Raw genomic sequence first — 25644 nt, forward strand, 5'->3', positions numbered from 1 at the left:
TCATAGAAAGATAGATCAAAAATTATTTTTAATTGGAAACTAAAAAATCTAATCCTAAAGAATGAGCATGTCAAACATCAAATCATAGAAACAATGAAAAACTTTATCAAAGAGTGGGCAATTATGAGACAATATACCAAAATTTATGGGATGCAGCCAAAGCAGTATTTAGTGGAAATTTCACATGACTAGGTAATTACATGGATAAAATAGAGAAAAAACAGATCAATAAATTGGTCATGTAATTTAAAAGCCTGGAAAAAGAACAAATTAAAAATACCCATTTAAATACCAAAGCAGAAATTCAGAAAATCAAAGGAGTGATTAATAAAATTGAAAGTAAAACTGCTATTGAAGCAATAAAGAAAACTAAAATAGATTTTACATATATATGCATACATATACATATATATATGTATGTATATAACCAAGAAAAAAAAATAAAATAGAGAAACCATTGTTTCATGTGATTGAAAAAAGAAAACCAAATAACCATTATCTAAAATGAAAAGAGAGTGAATTTACTGCAAATGAAGAAGAAATTAAAGCAGCAATTAGTTACTATTTTTCTCAATTGTATGCCGATAATTCTGACAATCTAAATGAAATGGGTGAATATTTATAAAAATGTAAATTGTCCAGATTGACAGGAGAGGAAATAAAACATTTATATGAGCCCATTTTAGAAAAAAAAGATTGAATAATCCATCAATGACCCTCATAAGAAAAAAATCTCCAGGGTCATATGGATGTACATGTGAATTCTATTAAACACTTAAGGAACAATTAGTTTCTTTAACATTCAAACTATTTTGAAAAATAGGCAAAAAAAAAGATTACTTCCAAATTCCTTTTACAAAACAAATATGGTGCGGATACCTGAAACAGGAGGAACAAAAATAGAGCAAGAAAATTATAGATCAATTTTCCTAATGAATATTGATGCAAATTGTTCAAATAAAATATTAGCAGAGATTAGAACAATTTATCATGAGGATAATACACTATGAGTAGGTAGAATTTATATCAGGAATGCATGGCTGGTTCAATATTAGGAAAGCTATTAGTATAATTGACCATTTCTATAACAAAAACAATAGAAAGCATATAATTATTTCAATAGATGCAGAAAAAAGCTTTTGACAAAATACTGCATCAATTCCTCTTAAAAAACACTACAGTGTAAAAGAATAAATGGATCTTTCCTTAAAATAAATAGTATATATCTATATCTATATCTATCTATTTTATATATATATATAATATATATATATATATATATATATATATATATATATATATATATATATCAGCAGGCATCATCTGTAATAGAGATACGATAGAAGCCTTCTTGATAAGAGCAGCAGTGAAACACAAATTCATTGTTGCTGCTATTATTCACTATTTTAATAGAAATATTTGCTTATATCTGATATAAGCTTTACATATACATTCCTATTATACATATTTCACACAAGTCATGTTGTTTTTACTTGATTCTCTAGGATTCTCTAAGTATATCATCATGTCATCTGCAAAGAGGGAAAGCTTTGTTTTTTCTTTGCCTATTCCAATACCTTCAATTTCTTTTTCTGCTCTTATTCCTAAGCTAACGTTTCTACTGTCATATTGAAGAACTGTGGTGATAATGGACATCCTTATTTCACCCCGATCTTATTGGAAATCTTTCTAGCTTATCCACATTACATATAATGCTTACTGAAGGTTTTAGGTAGATGATGCTCATTGTCATTTCATGAAGACTCCATTTATTCCTGACCTTTATAGTGCTTTCAATATGAATGGGTGTTGTATTTTGTCAAAAGCTTTTTTCTGCATCTATTGAGATAATCATGTGGTTTCTATTGGCTTTGTTGTTGATGTGATCAATTATGCTGATATAGTTTTCCTAATATTGTATTAGCTCTGTGTTCCTTGTATATGTCCTACTTGGTCATAATGCATTATTTCATGATAAGTTGATGTAATTTTTTTGCTAATATTTTATTTAAAATTTTTGCATCTATATTCTTTAGGGACATTGGTCTCTAATTTTATTTCTCTGTTTTGACTTTTCCTAGTTTAGGTATCAGTACCATATTTGTATCATAAAAAGAATTTCAGAAGACTCATTCTTCACCTATTTTCCCAAATAGTCTACTTGGTATTGGAATTAATTTTTCTTTAAGTGTTTGATAGAATTCATTTGTAAAAGCATCTGACCCTGGAGATTTTTTCTTAGGGAATTCATTAATGGCTTGTGTGATTTCTTTTTCTGAGATGAGGTTATTTAATTAAGTATTTTACTTCATCTTCTGTTAATCTGGGCCACTTATATTTTTACTAATATTCAACCATTTCACTAAGATTGTCAAATTACTTGTCATACAGTTGGGCAAAATATTTCCTAATTATTGTTTTAATTTCCTCTTCATTGGTGTTGAATTCATCCCTTTCATTTTTTTTATACTGGTAATTTGGTTTTCTTTTTTTTTTAATTGAACAATGGTTTATCTATTATTATTTTTATTTTTCATGAAACTAGCTCTTACTTTCATTTATTAGTTCAATAGTTTTCTCAATTTCAATTTTATTAATCTCTCCCTTGGTTTTCATTATTTATAATTTGGTATTTAATTGGGGATTTTTAATTGGTTCTTTTTCTAGCTTTTTTAGTTGCATACCCAATCCATTCTTCTCCTCTTTCTCTGTTTTATTCATGTAAGCATTTAGAGATATAAAACTTCCCCTAATAACTGTTTTTGTGGTGTGAAATAAGATTTGGTATGTTGTCTCATTCATTCTCTTGAATGAAGTTATTTATTTTGTCTATGATTTTTTTGTTTGGCCCGTGAATAAGTTGACATTCAGGATTAGATTATGTAGTTTCCAACTAATTTTTAGTCTGTATTTCCATGGCCCTTTATTACATATAATTTTTATTGCATCATGATCTGAAAAGGATGAATTTAATATTTGTGCCTTTCTGCATTGGATTGGGAGATTCTTATGCCTTTGTACATAGTCAATTTTTGTGTAGGTGCCATGTACCAATGAGAAAAAGTATATTTCTTTCTATTCCCATTCAATTTTCTCCAGAAGTTTACCATATCTAAGTTTTCTAGAATTCTATTCTCCTCCTTAACTTCTTTCTTTTTCATTTTGTAGTTAGATTTATATAGTTCAGAGAGGGAGAGGTTGCAATTCCCCACTAGCATTATTTTACTATCTATTTCCTCCTATAATTCCCTGAACTTTTCCTATATGAATCTTGACATACCACATGGTACATATATGTTTAGTATCGTTTCATTGCTTATGGTCCCTTTTAGCATGATTTAGTTTCGTTCCCTAACTCTTTCAATAAGATTTATTTTTGCTTTTGCTTTTTCTCAGATCAAGATTGCTGCCTTTGCTTTTTATCCTGTGTGTATCACTTTGTTTCAAATGTGTTTCTTGTAAACATCATATTGTAGGATTATGATTTTTAATCCATTATGCTATTCACTTCCATTTAATGTGACAGTTCATCCCATTCACATGCACAATTGTGATTACTATCTGCATCTTTCTTTCCATCCTATCCCCCCTCCTTGGTTATGTTTTTCTCTCTCCTTTTCTCCCTTTCTCTTCTCACTAGAATTTTGCTTTTGACCACTGACTCCCTCAATTTGCTCTCCCTTCTATCAGCCTCCTCTTTTCTTTCACTTTTCTCTTACTACTTCTTCCCTCCCTCCTATCTTCCTTTCCGTTTTCATCCCCCTTTCCACTCCTACTGCCTATATGACAAGTTAGATTTCTATACCTAAGTATGTTATTCCCTTTTTGAGCCAGATGTGATTATTATCTCCCTCCCTTCTTTTCCTCTACTGTAATATGTCTTTGTGCTTCTTCATGTGATATAATTTACTCATTTCTGCCTCCTCCTTTCTTCTTCTTCCATTACAGTTCCTTTTCACTACTTCATTAGGTTTTTTTTATCAAAACATCAAAGTCAACTTAAACCCACTGCCTCTTTCTGTGTGTATGCCTTCTAAATGTCATAATAAAGATACCATTCTCAAGCGTTATAAGTATCATCTTCCCATATGGGGATGTAAACAGTTCAACCTTAGTGAATAACATTTTTTCCCTTTCCTATTTACCTTTTTATGCCTCTGTTGAGTCTTATATTTGAACATCAAATTTTCCATTGAGCTCTGGTCTTTTCATCAGGAAAGTCTGGAAGTCCCCTATTGTACTGAATATTTATCTCTTCCTTTGAAAAGTTACGCTCATTTTTGCAGGGTAGCTGTTACTTGGTTGTAATCCAGGTTCCTATGTTTTACAGAATATCACATTCTTACTCCTCTAATCTTTTAATTTAGAAGCTACAAGGTCCTGCGTAATCCTGACTATGTTTCCACAATATTTGAATTGTTTCTTTCTGGCTGCTTGAAAGATTTTCTCCTTGACCTGATAATTCTGGAATTTGGCTACAATAGTCTTTGACATTTTCAATTTGGGATCTCTTTCAGGAGGTGATTGATGGATTCTTTCAATGACTATTTTACCCTCTGATTCTAGGGAGCCAGGGTAGTTTTCCTTGATGATCTCCTGAAAGATGCTTTCCAGGGTCTTTTTTTTTTCCATCAATGGCTTTCAGATAGTGCAATAATTCTTAAGTTATCTCTCCTGGATCTATTTTCCAGGTCATTTGTTTTTCCAGTAAAGTGTTTTATATTTTTTTCTATTTCTTCATTCTTTTAATTTTGTTTGACTGATTCTTGATGTCTCATAGAGTCATTAGCTTTTTAAATGGAATTCTTCAATTTTTCTTTGACATTTATTTGACTTGTAAAATCCTTCTTGAGCTATTCCAAGATAGCTTTTTGGGCTTGATACCAGTTCATAATCCCCTCAGAGTTTTCAGATATGGGCATATTGACAATGTTATGCTCTCCTGAATTTGTGTTTTGATATTCCATGTCATCAAGGGACACTAATCATTTGTCACTGTTTTTCCATGTTGCTGTTTGCTTGTGTTGTTTGCTTTTTTTCCCTGGCTTTTAAAGTTAGTCTCTGCTTCTGTTACACAGGGGCCACTGTCCCAGACTTCTTTTACTGGAGCCTTGGGACCTGGTTACTGATTTTCTAAGATGGGGTTGCCACTGGCTTGCTGGGATGCTTTTCATCCTGTAATGGTTCCCTTCAGTCACAGTGAGAGGTGCCTTTCCCGATAATCCCCCTATCCTCATGAGTTAAAAGACTGCTGTATCTAGCCTTTCTGCTGACTCTCTTATTTCAGAATTTTTTCTGGGCCAGTATTCTCTGAGTTTTTCAAGGTCAATAAGGGAGGGTGAGAGCACCTTACTCTTAACTCCACCATCTTGACTCCCAGAATTAGGTGACTTTCAAACATCCAGTCTGTGGACCAATAGCTCCAGGAGCAGCTGCTGCCATTGCTGCTTCTGCTGCTACAGATTCAGTCACTCCCAGGGTCTGCTTCTGGTTTACTGAGGTTGGCATGTATTGACATGCCCTACTGCCCTTAGCAGGAGTGGGCTTTTCACTCACCCAGTTCCAACAGACCCCTCCCACTGACCTTCTAAATTTGTCTATGGAGTCTGTGGGCTAAAAATACTGGAAACCATTGATGTTTCCAGTGTTTCAGTCCCCTGAGGCTTACTCTGACAATCTGGGGCAGGGCACTGGCCACTCTTCTCTCAGGAAGGTACAGCAGACCTTTCCTGTCTATTTTCCAAGTTCTGTTGGGCTAGAAATCTGCCTTACTCTGTCTATTTGAAGGTTCTGCTGCTCTAGAATTTGTTACATTCATACCCCAGGATGCATTCAATAAAGATATCTTCTGAAAAATCAGACATTGAAACTTGATGCTATGGCGACTTTAGGTCAGTCAGATGAATTGAACTGTTTGATATTCTCCAAATATATTCTACGTTTCCTCACCTTTAACCCTTTGTTTTTATCATTACTTTAACTAAAATATCACACCCCATGCATCTGAGGAAATAATTCAGGTAGTCATATTGCCCAGTGCCACATTCTGAGGCTCTCTGTTCATCCAAATGTTTCACTTAAGATATTAAGGAAAAGTACTACAGGCATCCTTGATTCCTCTGAGTTACTTCTAAGAGTATTTAGGGTGAGAAGTTTTCTCTACAATGAATTGTCTGTCAGTGGTAACTACATGGATCAATTGTGGGTATAGAGCACTGAGCCTGTAGTCAGAAAAACCTGGGTTCAAATTCATTCTCAAACATTTATTAGTTATGTAACTATAGGCAAGTCATTTGACTTTTGTCTGGTCTCATTTCCTCAACTGTAAAATTTGGCTATAATAACAGGTACTTCACTGAGTTGTTGTGAGGATCAGATCTGTAAAGTACTTAGCCTAATGGTGGGCACATAAAAGGTACTTAATGCATTTGTACTTGCCTTCTGTCCTCTTGTAACCTTCAAACAGGCAATTTACTGAGGAGAATAGCTTTACATCCTTATGTACTACCTTCTCTTGTTGGAAAATAGCCATTTTTGTCAGAAGCCTCCCCTCTGTTGGATAGAACATACTATCATAAACCTTTCCCATGAAGAGCATCATCTGTGGAATTTAACTGGGCAATATGTTAGATTACTTATATCCAACTTAACCTTTATTTTTTTTCAGCAATCTAGGAAGTTTTTGGTAGGAATTCCCTCTTCTACTGCAGATCAGTACTTTCTTTATTATTTATGGTCTTGGAGAGTTGCCAAGGACACTGAGAGAGGTTAATTCACTTGACCAGGATCATATGTAACAGTATTTGTTAGGAGAAGGACTTGAAACAAGAACTTTCTGACTTCTAGGCCTTTTATCTTACCACTAAGTCACATGGCCTGTCACATAATACCTCCTTCATGCACTACTTTTACTATCATAACTACCTCACAAGTATCATTACCATTTTGTAAACATGATATCTCTGCATATATTTTATTTTGTTTAGCTTCACATTTACATTTAAATGAGGAATTTCAACATCAAATGTTACTAACAGTGAAAAAACTAGAAGACTCACAACAAATTAGCAAATAAAGATAAAGGAAAGAAAAGTATTTTCTCTTAACTTTCTTTTCACTGTCTTGTGATATTTGGATTCTTATCTAGATTTATTGTCAGAGCATATAAGCATATGAGGATGTGACAACAAAAATGTATACACAAGGACAAAGCAGTAGTGGAGCTGTCTCTTGATTTCACAGAGGTTTTTGGATTTGTCTCATATGTCATTTCCATTGATAAGGTAAGAAAGTATGAAAGACTTTAAAGTGATTGATAAATTAGCTCTATAATTGTGCCTAACCTAGTTAGGAAGAGTGCAAACAGATTGGTGAAAAAATACATTTATGTAGAGGAATCAACTCTGAGTTCTATTTTACTTAATATCTATATAGATGATTTGGTTGATATACATGACAATTTTCTCATCTAGTTTTTTACAAATAATACTGAATTAGGTAAGGTGCTAATTCTCAGAATAAAAAAAATGCATACATCTATCTGCTCATTAATTCAGCACATTTTATGCACATATCTTGGTGTAATGGATAGAGATTTGGCCTTGAAATGAGGAGATTTGGTTGTGAATCCCACTGTAGATATTTACTACAAGTACTATTCATCTGGGAAATGAGCATAATAAAACTTGTGCTACCCATGTACAGGGTTATGAAGAAAACATTTTAACAGATTAAAGTGTTATATAAATTTGAACTTTTTTCTTTATTTATTATTTAATATTTTATTTTTCCCTAATTACATAAAAAAATTAACATTAATTATAATTTTTTTTTGATTTCCAAATCCTCTCCCTCTCTCCCTGCTCCCCTCTCTGAGAAGTCAAGCACTTTGATACAGTTTATATATATGCAGTCATGTAAAACATTTTTATATTAGTCATGTTGTATAAATATATAGACAAAAGCACAAGAAAAGTCTGTATTCAGACTCCATCAGGTCTTTCTCTGGGGATAGATAGCATTTTTTGTCACAAGTCCTTCAAAGTTCTCTTGTAACATTGTACTGCTGGATTACCTAAGTCATTCATAGTTGATCATCTCATAATATTGCTGTTACTGTGTACAAGTTTCTCCTGGTTCTATTCATTTTACTTTGCAGCAGTTCACGTAAATCTGTCTAAGACTTTTCTGAGAGCATCCTTCTCATCATTTCTTATAGCAAAATGGTATTCCATCACAATCATATACTGCAAATTGTTCAGCCATATTCTCAATTTACCATTCTTTGCCACCAGAAAAGAGCTACTATAAATATTTTTGTATGTATAGGTTAATGGTTGAATCAATTCACAACTTCACCAACAATGCATTTGTTCCTCAATTTTCCCTCATCCCATCATTTTCATTTTCTGTCATATTAGCCAGTATAAAAGGTGTGAGGTAGTACCTCAGAATTGTTTTAACTTGCGTTTCTCCAATCAATAGTGAGTAAGAGTATTTTATTTTTATATGGCTACAGATACCTTGGAGTACTTCATCTGAAAACTGATCGTATTTCTTGATCATTTATCAATTGGGGAATGGCTCTTATTTTTATAAATTTGACTCAGTTCTCTATATGCTTGAAAAATGAACCCTTCATTTTTTTTCACATTTATGATTGCTAACTGTATTTCACTTTACCCTTCCCACCCCTTTATTCTCTCTTTCTTTTCACCTTGTCCCTCCCAAAAATTGTTTTGCTTCTGACTGCTGCATCTCCCAACCTTCCCTTCTTTCTATCAGCTCCACCTACCTTCTCTTATCCCTTCGCCATCTACTTACTTGTAGGTTAATATAGGTTTTTATACTCGGTTAAGTGTGTATGTTATTCCCTCTTTGAACCAACTCCAATTACAGTAAGTTTTAAGAATTCCCTGCCGTCTCCCCCATCTTCCCCTTCAACGTAAAAATTATTTCTTACCTCTTCTTTGTGAAATGCTTTGTCCCATTCCTATTTCTCTCTTTCACATTCTCCCAGTGCATTCCTCTTTCTCACTTCTTAGTTTTACTTTTTTAGATATCAACCTATCATATTCAACTCATTCTTGTGCTCTCTGTCAATTTATATTCCTTATAACTGCCTTAATAATTAGAAAGTTTTTATGAGATGAAAGTATCATCTTGCCATGTAGGAATGTAAACAGTTTAACTCTATTAAGTCCCTTTCCCATTTACCTTTTCATAGTCCTCTCCAGCTTTATGTTTGAAAGTCATATTTTTTATTTAGCTCTGATCTTTTCATCAAGAATGCTTGAAAGTCCTCTATGTCACTGAATATCCAGTTTTCCCCCTGAAAGACTATATTTATTTTTGCTGAATAGATGACTATTTGTTGTAACCCTAGCTCCTTTGCCCTCAGGAATATCATATTCTAAGACCTCTGATCATGTAATGCAGAAACTGCTAAATCTTGTGTTATTATACCTCTGGCTCTAAGTTACTTGAATTGTTTCTTTCTGGCTGCTTGCAATATTTTCTCCTTGACTCTGGAGCTCTGGAATTTGGCAAAATATTACTGGGAGTTTCCATTTTGGGATCTCTTTCAGGAGGTGATATTTCAGTTTATACTTTGCTCTCTGGGCAGTTTTCCTTGAAATTCTCGAAAGATGATGTCTAAGGTTGTTTTTTTTTATCATGGTTTCAGGTAGTCTAATAATATTTAATTTATTTCTCCTGGATCTTTTTTCCATGCCAGTTGTTTTTCCAATGATATGCTTCATATTGTCTTCCATTTTTTTATTCTTTTGCTTTTGTTTTATTGTTTCCTGATGTTACATAATGGCATTAGCTTCCACTTGCTCAATTTTAATTTTGAAGCAATTATTTACTTCAAAGACCTTTTTTACCTCCTTTTCCATTTGGCCAATTTTACTTTTTATGGAGTTGTTTTCTTCACTGAATTTTTGGCCATCTTTTTCATTTGGCAAATCCTGTTTTCAAGGCATTCTTCTCACTGGATTTTTGTGCCTCTTTTACCATTTGTACCATTCTCTTTTTTAAGGTGTTATTTTCTTCAGTAGTTTTCTTTTTCCTGCATTCCTTTTTTTTCATAATTTTCTTGCATCATTCTTATTTCTCTTCTTAATTTTTTCCTCCACCTCTCTTACTTGATTTTTAATTTAAGGCTTTGTATGTAGGTGTTTTCCGTTTGGTGTCTTATTCTGAGTGTGTGTTTGGATCTTCTTTTTCACCATCATAACTTTTTATACTCGGAATTTTTTTTATTGTTCACTCATTTTTTTCCCATTTTTACTTTTAACTCTTTCCTTAATTGGGGCTTTTCTTCCAGGATAAAGGTGTACTCTCTCAAACTTCAGGGGTTTTGTGTAGCTGTTTTCAGTGATACTTCTTGGTACTTATCAGTAATCAGTTCTTTCAAGATGGTAAGATTGAAGGAGAGGTGTGTTTTTTACTCCTGACCTGTGCTCTGGTCTGTGAGTGACCACAAGCATACTTTTCTGCCCTGGAACTGTGATCAGCATCTCTCCATTCCCCTGCAGCCACAAATCTCTAGTGTGCTACTGCTCCTTCTCACCCTGGAACTGCCACATAGGACTGTGACTTTGATCTGAGTATAGGCAAAAGAATACAGTCCTGTCCCCAATGCCAGCAAAGTGATCCCTGTAATCTCCTTCTGACCATTTCTCCAACCTCCTTACTATTTGTGAGGAAGACCTCTAAAACCAGTCACTATTGTTACTAATTCAGTCATTCCCAAGGCCTGTTCCCGTTTTGCTGCATCCTTTTCTGCTCCAGTTCAGCCTGCACTGCACTGAACTCCACTCTCATCTCATTGTAACAGACCTTTCCTGCCAACCTTGTAAGTTGTTCTGGTCTGGAAAATTGTTTCACTTTGACCTTTTATGGGTTCTTCCACTCCAGAATTTTTTTTTAGTTATTATTTTAAATGTATATGGAAGGGAATTTGGAAGAGTTCAGGTAAGTCTCTCTGCCAACTTGGCTCTATCTCACAATTTAAACTATTTTAAACAAATATTCATTGAGCATCTACTTTGTGCAAGGCCATGAGTAGGATGCCAAACATTTTCACTACAAGAATTTGTAGGCAAGGGGGGAGAAAGACCGGTACACAAATAAAATGCAAGATATAAACTACCACATGCCGTAAGGGATATACAAAGTGATATTTAGTATTGAGTGAAATACGACTTCTAACTAAGGTTAACAGGGAAGGATTTATGGAGAAGTTAATATTTTAACTCTTCCTGGAAGGATAAGTGGGATTTGTACATGGCACTTGTGCTTGGAATGGGTATGGAATTCCTGGCATGAGGAATGGTATGAGCAAATGTGTACAGGTAAAAAATTATGTGATGTAATTCCCCTGAAACATATGTACACACAGAGAAGTATCACAGAATAAGATTAAGAAGTAGGTAATCCTTACAGTTCAGGAAGCCTTGAATGCCAGATTGTGTGATATAAACTTTATTTAGTAAAATAAATAATGAGTAAAATAAGTAATGTAATTATCATGTGCAGAATGAACCTGTCAGCAGGTATATCAGTTGTAAGAAATCATTTCCTGGGAAGATTCATTAATAGTTTGGTAGCAAAGTAATGCATATTTTAAAGATGACCATTTACTGTATTAAATTGTGTTCTGCAACAGTGACAATCTCATGAATTGCCAGTTCTTAAATTATTCAAATAATTAAAGAGTGGATGATAATGTATTTTTCCAAAATTTGTGACATACATTTAGATGGATAGCCTATTGAGTTAGCCCTACTGAACCTATAACTTGAATAAGTACTTGAGATCAACAATAATTTGAGAAAAAGCCTGAAAAGCAAGCAAGTGGGTTTGGATTTGAGAAGTTGTTAAGAGCTTAAAAGGATGAAATAATCTCAAATTGGCCACTGACATAAAACCAATTTCCAATTTTTAAATAATGTTCAATAAATGTCTTTCAATAGTTATGCCTGTGAAGGACAAAGTCAAGCAACTTCTACCACAATCACAGCCTTCAAGTATGATCTTAGCAATAGGCTATGACTCTTTTGGAAGAATTTTATCTAATTATACAAAGAGGCTCATCATCAATTAGCAGGCTGCAAAATTAGTGGAAATAAATTTTGGCCACAGTCATATATGCGCTTTCATAAATAAATGGCCTTGAGTCCTATATAGTTTGCCTTCAATTCTCCATCATTGACAAGCAGAGTGCTGGAAAATGTTGCTATGAATAGCAGTTTTTAAAGATTATTTATAGCCACTAACGATTTAAATCTAAGTACCTTGTCCAATAACAAAGGAGTTTACATATTATTTAAGGAACTAGATCATATCAAAGTTGAGACTCATTTTTTTTTAATCAAAAGACAAAATGAAGTTGCACTTGTCATTAAATGTCAATAATTCTTCCTTGGAGAAGCAGAAAAAAAAAGGATTAGGAAAGTTAGTTTCATTGTTCACCTGAATCCTAGGATAATACATACATACATACATACATACATACATACATACATATATATATAATTTAAAGTTAATTTAAATGATAATGAGTCATTTTATATTACAGTGTTCCTGATAAATATTTTTCAAAATTCATAATGAAAATTATTGAGATATAGATAAAAGAATAGAAATTGCTGTTTTCTAAGGAAGTTGAATCAGTCACCAAAAAGAATAAATCAAAATTCTAGGAATGACATTAGCCAACAGATATTTGATTTCCTTTTCAAATAGAGAGATAAGACACCTGAGAGAATCATCCATATAAACTAGCTTATAAGATATTATAGGGTATAGTGGTAGAAGATTATGAGTAGTAGTATTTCATCATAAAATAGCAAAAAAGCAATAGAGGAAAGAAATAAGTTTACACAGAGATTGGTGACAGATCCAACTAAGCAAAATAATTCCCTAAATATTTAAGCTGGTAACTGGAAGGAGGACAATAAATAGACTAAAAATGGACCCCCCTTCTAAAAACACACTTGTAAGGTTTTTAATATACTTTTTTTCTCTATCAATTACAATGGAGACATCATTTATTCTCAATATATAGCAATGATATAGTAGAAATATAATTAAAAAAAATAAGGATGAGATAAGCTGGACTAGACCAAGCATACAGTGTGGAGATCTATGCATGAGTAAACTCTGATTGTAGGGCATCGAAGAATTGATTTTAAGGTATATCAAAGAAGGGAAGATTTCAGAGGATTGTAAAATGAATCAAATTTTATTTTTCTCCCTTACCCCCCAAAAATTGGTGGCTCAGAATATCCATAAGTATTTACCTAGAAACCTACTTTGCTAAATAAATAAATCTCTCTGTCTCTCTCTCTCTATATATATATCTACATCTATATCTATCTATATATCTATATCTATCTATCTATCTATCTATCTATATCTATCCATCTATCTATCTGAGACTACAAATTCATTGAGGACACTTTTAACAACAGTATAAAAAAAAGGAATAAGCAGGCTTTCATAATTGCTTTTCTATAGCTGACCACATCATTATACTTACCTAACTGACTGAAATGTATAGAAAATAGAAAATACCACAGTGTTTATTGTTTGTTGACTCAAATAAAGCATTTGGTTTGGTAGACAAATACTGAGGCTTTTTTCCAACCAGGTGTCTATTATATGTGTTTTCTTTCTTTTTTTGTGTATGGGGGCATCATCTTTTTTTAAAAAGCTTTTATTTAGTATTTAGTTTTTCCCTAGTTGCATATAAAAACAGTTTTAACATACTTTTAAAAAACATTGAGTTCCAAATTCACTCCCTCCATGCTTCTCTACTCCACCTTGCATTGAAAAGGCAAACACTTCTATATAGATTATACACACTTAGTCATGCAAAACATATTCATAATTTCTGTGTTGTGGTGAAACATAGATAAGAAAAAACTGAAGAAAAAGAAAGTTAAAAAAAAGTGTGCTTCAATCTGTATTCAGACACCATCAATTCTTTCTCTAGGAATGGATAGCATTTTTCATCATAAGTCCTACAGGGTTGTGTTGGATTATTGTATTGTAAAGAATAACTACGTCATTCACAGATGATCATCGTACAATACTTCTGTCACTTTCTACATAGTACATTTCACTTTGCATCAACTCATGCAAGTCTTTCCAGCTTTTTCTGAGAGTATCCTGCTAATCAATTCTTATAATAAATAGTATTTCAACATAATCACCTACCACAATTTGTTCTGCCACTCCCCAATTTATGGGCATCCCCTCAACTTCTAATTCCTTACCCCTAGTAAAGATCTGCTATAGATATTTTCCTACATATAGGTCCTTTTCTTCTTTTTTGTCTCTCCTGGGATATATACCTAATAGTAATAATTGTTAGGTCAAAGGGTATGCATGGTTTTATAGCCCTTTGGGTATAGTTCCAAATTGCTCTACAGAATGGTTGAATCAGTTCACAACTCCACCAACAGTGCATTAATATCTCACTTTTCCCATATCGCCTCCATTTGTCATTTACCTTTCTGTCCCATTACTCAATCTAACAGGAATGAGGTAGTAACTCAGAATTGTTTAATTTGCATTTCTCCAATCAATAACAAATTAGATATTTTTTGTATGACTACAGATAGCTTTGATTACTTCACCTTAAAACTGATTATATCTTCTGATCATTTATCAACTGGAGAATGATTCTAATTTTTATAAATCTGATTCAGTTCTCTATATGTTTGAGAAATGAGGTCTTTATCTGAGGAACCTGCTTCATTTTTTAAAAATTTCAGTTACTGTATTTGCCTCCATCCTATTCTGCCCATTTATTCTATTCTCTCCTTTCACCTGTCCCTCCTCAAACATGTTCTGCTTCTGACTACCCTTTCCCCCAATCTGCCCTCTCTTCTATCAACATCCTGCCCTTCTCTTATCCTCTTCCCCTCCTACTTTCCTGTAGTTAAGTAAGATAGATTTCTATACCTAATTGAATGTGCATATTATTCCCTCTTTGAGCCAATTCTGATGACAGTAAGGTTCATTCACTCCCCTTCAACTTCCCTCCCCTCCACTGCAAAAGCTTTTTTCTTGTCTCTTTTATGTGAGAGAATTTACCCCTTTCTACCTCTCATTTTCTCTTTCTCCCACTACATTCCTCTCTTACCCCTTAATTTTATTTTATTTTTTAGATGTCATGCATTTTTATTCAGTTCACACTTCTTCCCACTATCTATAAATACTCCTAACTACCCTAATAATGGGAAGAGTCTTATGAGTTATAAATACCATCTTCCCATATAGGAATGTAAATGGTTGAACTCTATTAAGTTCCTTTCCTGTTTTACCTTTTTATGCTTCTTATGTGTCATGTATCTGAAAGTCAAATTTTCTATTCAGCTCTGGTCTTCTCAAGAATGCTTGAAAGTCCTCTATCTCATTGAATGTCCATTTTCCCCTGAAGGGTCATACTCAGTTTTGCTGGGTAAGTGATTCTTGGTTTTAATCCTACCTCCTTTGGCCTCCAGAATATCTGCTCCTTTAATGTAGAAGTTGCTAAATCTTGTGTTATCCTGATCATAGAGCCACTGTACTTGAATTGTTTCTTTCTGGCCGCTTGCAATTTTTTCTCCTTGACCTGGGAGCTCTGCAATTTAGCTAAAATATTCTTGGTAGTTTTCATTTTAGGATATCTTTCTGGGGTGATTTGTGGATTCTTTCAATTTCAATTTTACCTCTGGTTCTAGAATGTTAGAATATGGATAATTTATTGAAAGATGATGCCTATGCTCCTTTTGTTTTTCTTTTTGGTTAGGCAACTGGGGTTAAGTGACTTGACCAGGGTCACACAGCTAGTAAGTGTCAAGTGTCTGAGGCCAGATTTGAACTCAGGTCCTACCCCATCTATGCTGTTTTTTATCATGGCTTTTAGGTAGTCCAATAATTTTTAAATTATCTCTACTGGATCTATTTTCCAGGTCATTTGTTTTTTCCAATGTGATATTTCAGTTTGTATTCTATTTCTCATTCTTTTGTTTTTGTTTGATTGTTTCTTGAATTCTCATAAATTCATCAATTTTCATTTGCTGCATTCTAATTTTCAAGTAATTATTTTCTTCACTAAGCCTTTGGATCTCCTTTTTCATTTAACCAATTCTGCTTTTTAAGACATTCTTCTCCTCATTAGCTTTTTGGACCTCTTTTACCATTAGGCCTATCTTTTTTTAAGGGATTATTTTCTTCAGGATATTATTTTTTTTTACTTTTACTAAGCTGTGGGCTCATTTTTTTAAAGATTTTCTTGCATCATTCTCATTTCTCTTCCCAATTTTTCCTCTACCTCTCTTATTTGATTTTCAAAATCCTTCTTGATATCTTTATTACCTAAAACCAATTCACTTTTTTTCTTGGAGGCTTTGGATATAAGAGCCTTGCTTTTGTTGTCTTGTTCTGAGTATGTGTTTTGATCTTCCTTTTCACTCTAATAACTTTAAATAGATTTTTTTTCCTTTTGTTTGCTTATGTTCCCATCCAATTACTTGACTTTTAACTCTTTGTTAAAGTAGGACTCTGCTTCCAGGGTGGAGGGCACACTGTCTCAAGTTTCAAAGGTTTTGTACAGCTGTTTTCAGAGATATTTTAAGGCATCTGTAATTTTCAGCTCTTCCACAGTGGTATGATCTAAGGAGAGGTAATTACTACTTTACTGGCCTGTGCTCTGGTTTATGAGTGACCAGAAGCACTCTTTTCTGCCCTGAAACTATGAGGTGGGTTCTTCCTCTACTGTGGCTGCAAGCTCTGCTGTGCTAGTGCTCCTTCTCAACCTGGAACTGCCACCCAGGACCCAGATCTGAGTATGGGCAAAGCAACAGAGTACTGCCTCTGGGCTAGCAAATAGATGCCCTTTAATCTCCTGTCTAGTTGTTTGACCCCTTACTGTCTGTGGGCTCCAAAACAGCTTCTTCCACAACCACAGCTGCTGCTCATTCAGTTACTCCAATGGGCTACTTCTGGTTTGCTGTGGCCAGGTGGATGGAACTTTCCTGCCAAGTTTTCATGTTTTCTTGCACTGGAAATTTGTTTCACTCCATATTTTGTGGGTTTTGGTGTTCTAGAATTTGTTTAAGGGTCATTTTCAATGGTATTTTGAGGGGTCCTGGGAAAAGCTCAGGTGAGCTTTTACTTTACTCTTCCTTTTTGGCTCTGCTCCACCATATGTTTTCTTAAAAGATATAATAATAGTGTTAACTAAATGAAGCAATTGGATTGAACAGTTGCTAAAGAGAGAGAGAGAGACAACAACAGTGAGAATGTGAGAGCATTTACTAAGTACTTGCTATCTGTCAGGCTTTGTGCTCAGCCCTGCAGATACAAATATAAACTAGCAAAACAATCCCTGCTTTTAAGGACTTACAGTGTAAAGAGGCAGAACTAAACAAAGAAGTGCTAGAAATCATGAGATAGGGTATCCAGATAGAGGCCTGGCAAAGAGACAGCCTTAAAATGGCATGAAGCCTGAAGCCCTGCAAAGCATGGCCTAAAATAAACAAACAAACAAACAAATAAATGAATGAATGAATAAATAAATAAATACAATCCTCAGCTATCTCAGCAGGAGACCCAAGGCTAGAGTTTAAGGGTTTTGTTTTGTTTGTGAGGGGAGGGGAGTGTGAAGAATAAATGCCTGAAAGCAAAGAATATGGTAAGGATATGGGCCATCTTATTTACAATATCGTAGCTTTACGGTATTAAATGGCCATAGAGGGGATCAAGTACCAAACCCTATTTGAACAGATGATCATATTGAGCCCCATAGAAGACACTTATCTAAGGCTTCAGAGCCAGTAAGAGTTTTACTGAAGATTGAAACTTGGATCTTCACACCTACAAGGTCAGTGTTGTATCTATTATGCAACTGTCCAAGACAATAATTCGGCACTAAAGCAGTTGCGTCTGTGTAAGGCACTCATTGCCCATCATATTGTGCTAGATGATTGAAAATGTTTAGGCTAAGGAATCTTTTAGAAATATTGCTAATGGTAATTTTTGGGTTTTGATTAATTTATATTGGGGCCAGGTGTAGAAGTTAATATTTTGTCATAAAAATCATTTACAACACTAATCAAATTATTGAGGAATTTTTCTATTCATTACCTTATTCATTGTTTATGAATGGACATTGGCAACTAGCAATCTTAATGTATGTTCCCAGATGAAGGTTTTGTTATTATTTGCAGATTTGGTAGAAATCTCTCCTCAATGAGTAAGAACATACTAGTTTGAATTAAGCATTTTGATGAACTGTTTTATGGGCAGCATATGACTCTTTCATTAATAAACTAATGCCTACACTCATAAGCACTCATATATTTTTTCCTCAAATATTTGTTTTCCGTGGTATTAACACTGGTTAAATTGAGAGACTCATATTATAATCTTCTTACCATTGAATGAAATAGTAAGATATCAAAATATGTACTAACCACATGAAAAAGATGTATTTGTTGAATAATTCTGTTGGATTTTTAAGAAATTAAATTTTGCTTAAATATCTCTTTTGCCTTCTTATGCAATTCCAATTGCCCATGTACTATATCTCTTAAATTATTTTAGCATAGGATCCATATTTCTAGCATATCTGGCTTAATATTTTTAGTATAAAATTGAGCTTCCATTTAAGTTATAATTATGAAATCTATATCTTTCTCATGAAAAAGGTACATATTTTCATCATGTTTACACAGAATTTATCTATGTATGAAGTGAGAAGACAATAAGATAGCTTTTTGTGTGTCCTCTCAACATTTATATTTGTCTATAATGTTGGCTTTTAGAGTGAAAAAATCCCATGTAGGATATGAATATGAAATTTTCTTTAATCCAAATAGCATTATTTTATATTAAATTGCCAGGGTAATCTAATTTGTGAAAACTCATCTTTCATATGTTTTTCAGTTGGTGAAAGGCACTAGAACATGAAAAACTCATTTGTATGTGTAGAAATCAGTCATTTTTAACTGCTTGAAAAAGACTACCAATTAAAGAAGGGGTTTTTCATTGTTTATTGTCATGGAACCCTTTTGTAGTCTTTTGAAGCCTAAGGAACTTTTTTTTTATAATGTTTTTAACTGTATAAAATGTATAGTATTATGCAGTATTCAATTGCATTGAAAAATCATTATGCAAATGTATTTTGTTTGTTTGGTTTTACTAGGCAATAAGGTTAAGTGACATGCCCAGGGTCACACAACTTTTAAGTGTCAAGTATCTGGTCTGACACTGGATTTGAACTCAGGTCGTCCTGACTCCAGGGCCAGTGTTCTATCCACTGTGTCACCTAGCTGCTCCTCAAAATTTATTTTTAAGATGTTCACCATCTTATCTTTTTTATTTGTTACTTTTGTTGAAATCATCCCATGTGGGCAGAATGACTAAGAGTACAAATAAATAAACAAATAAACAGACAGACAAATTGATGACAGATAGACAGATAGATAAACAGATAGACAGATAGATAGATAGATAGATAGATAGATAGATAGATAGGTTTTTAAAAAGCCTCCCAGTCACTCATGTTTCTCATAGCTTTTTTTTTACTTAGTAAAGGATCTGTTTAAGTCATAGGTCTTTTTCATTAGGTCCTAGGCCTGCAAATAGTTGGCTTGTTTATTAAATAACTAACTCCATTACTAGAAGTCAGTAGCTGAGTTCTTGGCTAGACCTGAACTTATTTGACTCAGTCACTTAACTGTCTGCCAAGGTCCCTAGATTGCCAGGTGGCTGTTGGATTGGGAATAAAAGTGGGTGGAGCCATTTCCAATATTGGAAGTTGATAGTGTGTATCTTGAATGACAAACTTTTCTTTCTCCTCTAAGTTCCTCACAATAAATTCTTCCAAACAATCATCTATTTATTCTTGTTATTACTGCTGCTACTTTTTGTAAGTATATCCTTTTTATTTTGACAATCTGTCTATTCTTTCTCTGCTCCATCATGCCCCCACAAATAGAGTAGGTTTAAAAGATATATGTTTGAATCACACAAGTATTTAGTAAGAATAGTATATAATTAGCTTGTTCTTAAGCCTCATAAACTTAGCAATTTCTTCATTCTCAGCTAGCTGAAATCCAGCTTCGCTGAGTTCTATCTTAAAGTGCAATTTTCTGCCTGAAGATTCTGGCAGTGATTATAAATTTGCAATCCTAATGATTAGTGAGAAATCCATAGCTAGAAAGCCAAGGATGAAGAGCTTTCAGTGTCTTGGAGTCTGTTCCAAGAATCTCATGTAAGGTGGGAGTTAAAATGTGAATCTTGGCTCATTGACTAAAAAGGAGATGAAAGATGTGAATTTTGGCTCAAGGTCTTAAAAACAAATATAGATTTTTGACTCTTTTATTATTTCACTAAGTAATTTCACCCAAAGATCAATATCACCCCATTGTGTAGATACATTTATTTATCCAGTTTTTGCTTGGCATTTACCTGGTAAATTATCCTTATCAGCTTGTATTTTTTTTATCTTGTAAAAAAGCATTTGTGGTATGGTGCAAGTTTTAGCACACTATTATAAAATAGGAAAACTTTTTTGTATTTAGAATAAAAAATATGTATGTGTACATGTATTTATATAAAGTCCACTTAAATTCTTTTCTTCTGACTGCTTTTTTACACTCTGCTTTTCATCTAAATAGACAAGGATAAATCTTATTCCATGTAGCTCCTTGCAGCATACTCTTTAATAATTAAATTTAACTCATATTTTAATAAATTTCTCAAAGGGTTATTGTAAGGATCAAATAAAACAATATATATGTAATACTCATAGCAATAGTTAAATGCTATTTGGTATTATTAATTATTATTATATTTAAAAATCCTCACCATAAAAGTATGAAATAAGGGGGAAATCTAATTACATTCATGTGCATGCTCAATAAAATAGCACGTGTTTTTACTATGTTCATATAGGAAAAGAGGCAGCCAGTTGCTTAATAGATAGATTTCAGGGTTTAGAACAAGAAAGATCTAGATTCAGGTTCTGATTTTGTTACTTAATAGTTACGTGACCTTAGATCAGTAATTTAGTATCTCTATGCCCCAAAGAACTGCCAGGACTTAACAGATTAAGTCATAGATATGTTATGAGCCACCACAGTGGAGGTAATTATCATAGTGGGAGTTTTATGTCTTGACAAAGCAATTTATAATCCTGTTGTCTGATCCTTTCTCTACTCCTTATGCTCCTTTACCTTGCCTATCCAATCACTTGTCAAATCTTGCAATTTCTACCTCTATAACATCTCTTTTATGTGACCTCTTCTCTCCATTTTAGGTCAGGCTTCTCATTAAAGGATTTCTACAGCTTTCTAAATGGTATCCCTGTCTCAACCTTATCACTACTTGTTATCAAAATACAGCACAAATCTTATCATGGGACTTCCCTACTCAGCCCACTCCTGTGCTCTCCTGTTGCCTCAGGGAAATAAATATCATCTCTTCTGTTCACTTTTAAAGACTAAACTTGACTCCCAACATCTTCGTAGGCTCATGGGATATTTTTTCCCTTTTGCAGTCTATGCTATTTAAACCCGCCTTCTTTCTCTTTCTCTCACCTGACACTCTATTGTTTTTCTGTGAGTTTTTGCATTAACTATTAGCATCCCCTATATCTGGAATAAACTGTTTCTTACAGAGAAGAGAACCTGTGTCTTACAGAATTTTCCTCTCCCTTTAAGAAAGAACTCAAGAACTATCTTCTGCACAAAACATCTCCTGAATCCCCAATTGCTAACTCTCTGATTCCCAAACTGCCTTATATTTAACAACTTCATATATGTTTGCATTTATTCATGTTGTATTTATGTTGTATATGTATTTTTATATGTACCTGTTTTCTCTTCTATCAGAACATAAGGCCTTGGCAAGTAAGGAAGGATTACTTCATTTTTTGTAATTATATACACAGTTTCTGGCACATACTAGGCACATAATTAATGATTATCGGTGGACGGATTCCATTAATTCAAAACAATAAAATAGAGTTATGTGTGCTATTTCTTAAAGAAAATATGTAGCACAAAGAAATGTAGATTTTTGGATACCAGTAAAGAACTAATTATTTTAATGCCTTGCCTTCAAGATGTAGACAATGAAAAGATTATCATAACATTAACCAGGAATTTTGGAAACATGGGATTGAAATTGTGTTGTATAACTCAGATATTAGACAGCAAGACACATTACATTAGGAGTTGTTGATGGGTTTCCCTGGTGGAAAAGGAAGGAACAAGGAAGAAAAAAAAAAGAAAACCGTTTAATGTACTATAGTTTTCAGATCACAGTCTGTTTGCTGCCAGGAGAGCTGCAGCTTAATTTACATGGACCTGGTATATTATTCTGTATGGTAGAGTAAGGAAAGGCGTCAACTGTGGAAAATAGAAATGCCCTGAGTCATCTATTAATAGCCTTTAAAAGGAATGACTACATCCTTTTTAAGCCCCTTTTCATCATTTCTTTGGATTATGTCAACTGGGCTGTAGGCAGTTTATCCCTATGATTTTTATTAAAGGAATATAAATTTGCTGTCCTCTTGGTTCCCCATTATCAATGCCAGATGTACAAATATGGCAGTAAATAGGTATACTTGCCTAGATGAGCCTGAGACTGAAGCTCAAATCCCCAGTTATCTCTTTTTTCAAATTATTATTAATTTATTTTAAACTTGAATACATAAAAAGGAAAGAAAAAAAGTTATAAGCTTAAATATTGAATCCTAAATGCAAAATAAGAAAAAGAAAAAGCATTGCCGTGTGCATAGTAGAATATAAGAGAGAATTCAAACTATACAGCAGTACATTTCCATTTCAAGAAAGCCTATATGTTAAAAACTACACATTATGTTCAGAGCTGTCCATCTTTTCTTTGCTTCCTTGTAAGTTTTCTTTTGTTCTCTACTGAGCACTTTTTACTTTGTTCTTTTTTCCTACCTTCTTCCCTACCCTTTCCCTACCCCCAGAAGGTCACAATTAAGATAGAGAGATACAAACATATATACACACGTACATATATGCATATTTATACATAAACCTATACACATACATATACATACTTAGATATCTGTAATCATACTTACAAATAGAAATATATATTCATATGCATCTATGTAAAACCTTGCCATACTTGTTGGTACTGTTTCTCTGACAGTGGATAATATCTTCCTTTATAAGTCCAAGTCTTTCAATTTTTTTTTAAGTCCCCTCCTTTCCTACACTACAGCAGTATTCCAATCTTATACTGCCTAGTTGTTTTATTTTATTATATTTTATTTTTGCTTTTTTTTCTGAGGCATTTGTGGTTAAGTGACTTGCCCAGGGTCACAGAGCCAGTTAATGTCAAATTCTGAGGTCAGATTTGAACTCAGTCCTCTTGACTCCAAGGCCAGAGCTCTATCCAGTGGACCACCTAGCTGACCCTGTCTAGTTATTTTAAATAGTTAAAACAATATTGATTTAATATGACTGACATACAGTGTAGTTTCCCTGTTTTTCTCTTTTGATTAAATCTGTTTTAGCTTTAACTTTGCCCAAGATCCTGATTACTACCTCTGTTTTTTTTTGTTTCTCTAATAAATTCTACTCCTGATTTTTATTTTGTGTTTGCATATATCTCTTATTTCCTATCCCTCCTAATTTCTTCTAATTTACTTTTACCTGCTACCTTGCCTACCTATTCCTTAATCTACCCTCCTTCCTTTTTTATTTCTCCTTACCCTCTTATTTCTATCTGAATTTAGAAGACTTTAACAGCCTTCCAAAGATATATTAGTCCCTATTTATCCATTCCCATTCATCTAGATACCCTTCTATATGCCCTGTTATCCTATTCCCTCACCCTCTTATTTCTTTATAAATTTAAAATAATTTTATTCTCTTCAAAATGTATATATTGTTCTCTCTTTAAGCCAGATATGATGTGAGTAGGGTTCATTCTAAAAATCCCTTCCTTATCATCTCCCACCTCCCTACCCCTTTATCCTTTTATTTCTTTCTTAATTTAGAAACCTTTTATGCACTTCTAAATATATTTGTATTATTCTCCCTTTAACCAATTGCCAATGAGAGTAGGTTCCAGAACTACCAGTCCTCCTCTCCCATCTAATTTCTCTGTGTCAGTTCTTCCTTTCATACCTCATTTGTATTAGACAGTTACTCTTTTTACCTCTTTCTAAACAGTTTTACTTTTTAAAAATCATATCATACTCAAATCTACCTTATTATTTCTTTTTAACTACCCAATTATTGATAACAATCTTAGACATACATTTTACATTTTCTCATATAAAAATTAAAAAGTCTGTCATTATTGAGTCCCTTGCAATTAGTCTTTGATGTGTACTTTATATTTCTGTTGGATCTTGCACTTTAAATTTTCTCTTATGTTATTTTTTTTTTGTAACAATATCCTGAATGTCTATGATTTCAATGAAGGTCCTCCCCACTCCCCTGCTGCTGCAGAATTATGCTTAACTTTGCCAGGTGTGATATTTTCAGCTGCAAGCCCAGTTCTTTTGCTATTCAATATGTGGTGTTCCAAGATCTGCAGTCTTTTAGTGTTGCCATTCCTAGATCTTATGTGATTCTAATTGTGGCTCTGCCATATGTGATTTCTTTTTCTCATTGTTTGTAATATTTTCTCCTTGAGCTGGAGATTTCAGAATTTGACTATGATATTCCCGTAGCTTTTCCTTGATCTCTTTCCAGTGGTGATTGGTGGATTTTTTTTTCCTATTTCTATTTTCCCTACATATTCTAACACATCAGGACAATTTTCTTTAATTATTTCTAGTATCATGATTCTTTTTTTGATCATAGCTTTCAGATGGTCTAATTATTCTTAAGTTTCCTTTTCTTTATCTGTTCTCTAGGTCAGTTGTTTTTCTTATAAGATATATCACATTCTCTTCTATTTTTTTTCATTCTTTATATTTTGTTTTATTATTTCTTGATCATTTATAACTTTGCTGGCTTCTCCTTGTCAAATTCTACTTTTCAAGGAGTCATTTTCTTCCTTAAGTTTCTGGATCTCCCTTTCCCCCAAGATGGCTTTGAAATCCAAGAAGGCAGTGTAAAGGATGTTCATAGCCACAAAAAGAAGATCCAAATGTCTCCCATCTTTCCGGTGACCCAAGACACTAAGGCTTCCCCAGCAGCCCAACTGCCCTCGGAAAAGTGCTCCTTGGAAGAACAAGCCATCATGAAGTTTCCCTTGACCACTGAGTCTGCTATGAAGAAGACTGAGGACAACAACACCCTGGTCTTCATTGTGGATGTCAAGACTAACAAGCATCAGATCAAGCAGGCAGTAAAGAAGCTGTATGACATTGATAGGGCCAAGGTCAACACACTGATCTGGCCTGATGGAGAAAAGAAAGTCTATGTCTGATATGCACCAGAATATGAAATGGGAATCATCTAAACTGTCCAGATATCCCATTGTACCTACAATAAAAAAATTATCCACTAAAAAAAAAAAAAGATTCTGGATCTCCTTTTCCAGTTGGTTAACTTACTGTATGTAATCTTGTTTTTCTTGAATTGTTCTTTTTTTCCCCCTCAATATCTCTCATTTGATTTTTAAAATCCTTTTTAAGTT

The 25644-nt window shown here is 33.6% G+C and overlaps 1 pseudogene; it reads left to right on the forward strand.

Moving 5' to 3' along the window:
- Nucleotides 1-25434, forward strand: part of LOC110202269 (large ribosomal subunit protein uL23 pseudogene) — a 74893-nt pseudogene extending 49459 nt beyond the window's left edge.
- Nucleotides 25435-25644: the final 210 nt, after the last annotated feature.

Source organism: Phascolarctos cinereus, unplaced genomic scaffold, assembly GCF_003287225.1.
Source record: "Phascolarctos cinereus isolate Bilbo 61053 unplaced genomic scaffold, phaCin_HiC Scaffold_7;HRSCAF=346, whole genome shotgun sequence".
NCBI lineage: Eukaryota > Metazoa > Chordata > Mammalia > Diprotodontia > Phascolarctidae > Phascolarctos > Phascolarctos cinereus.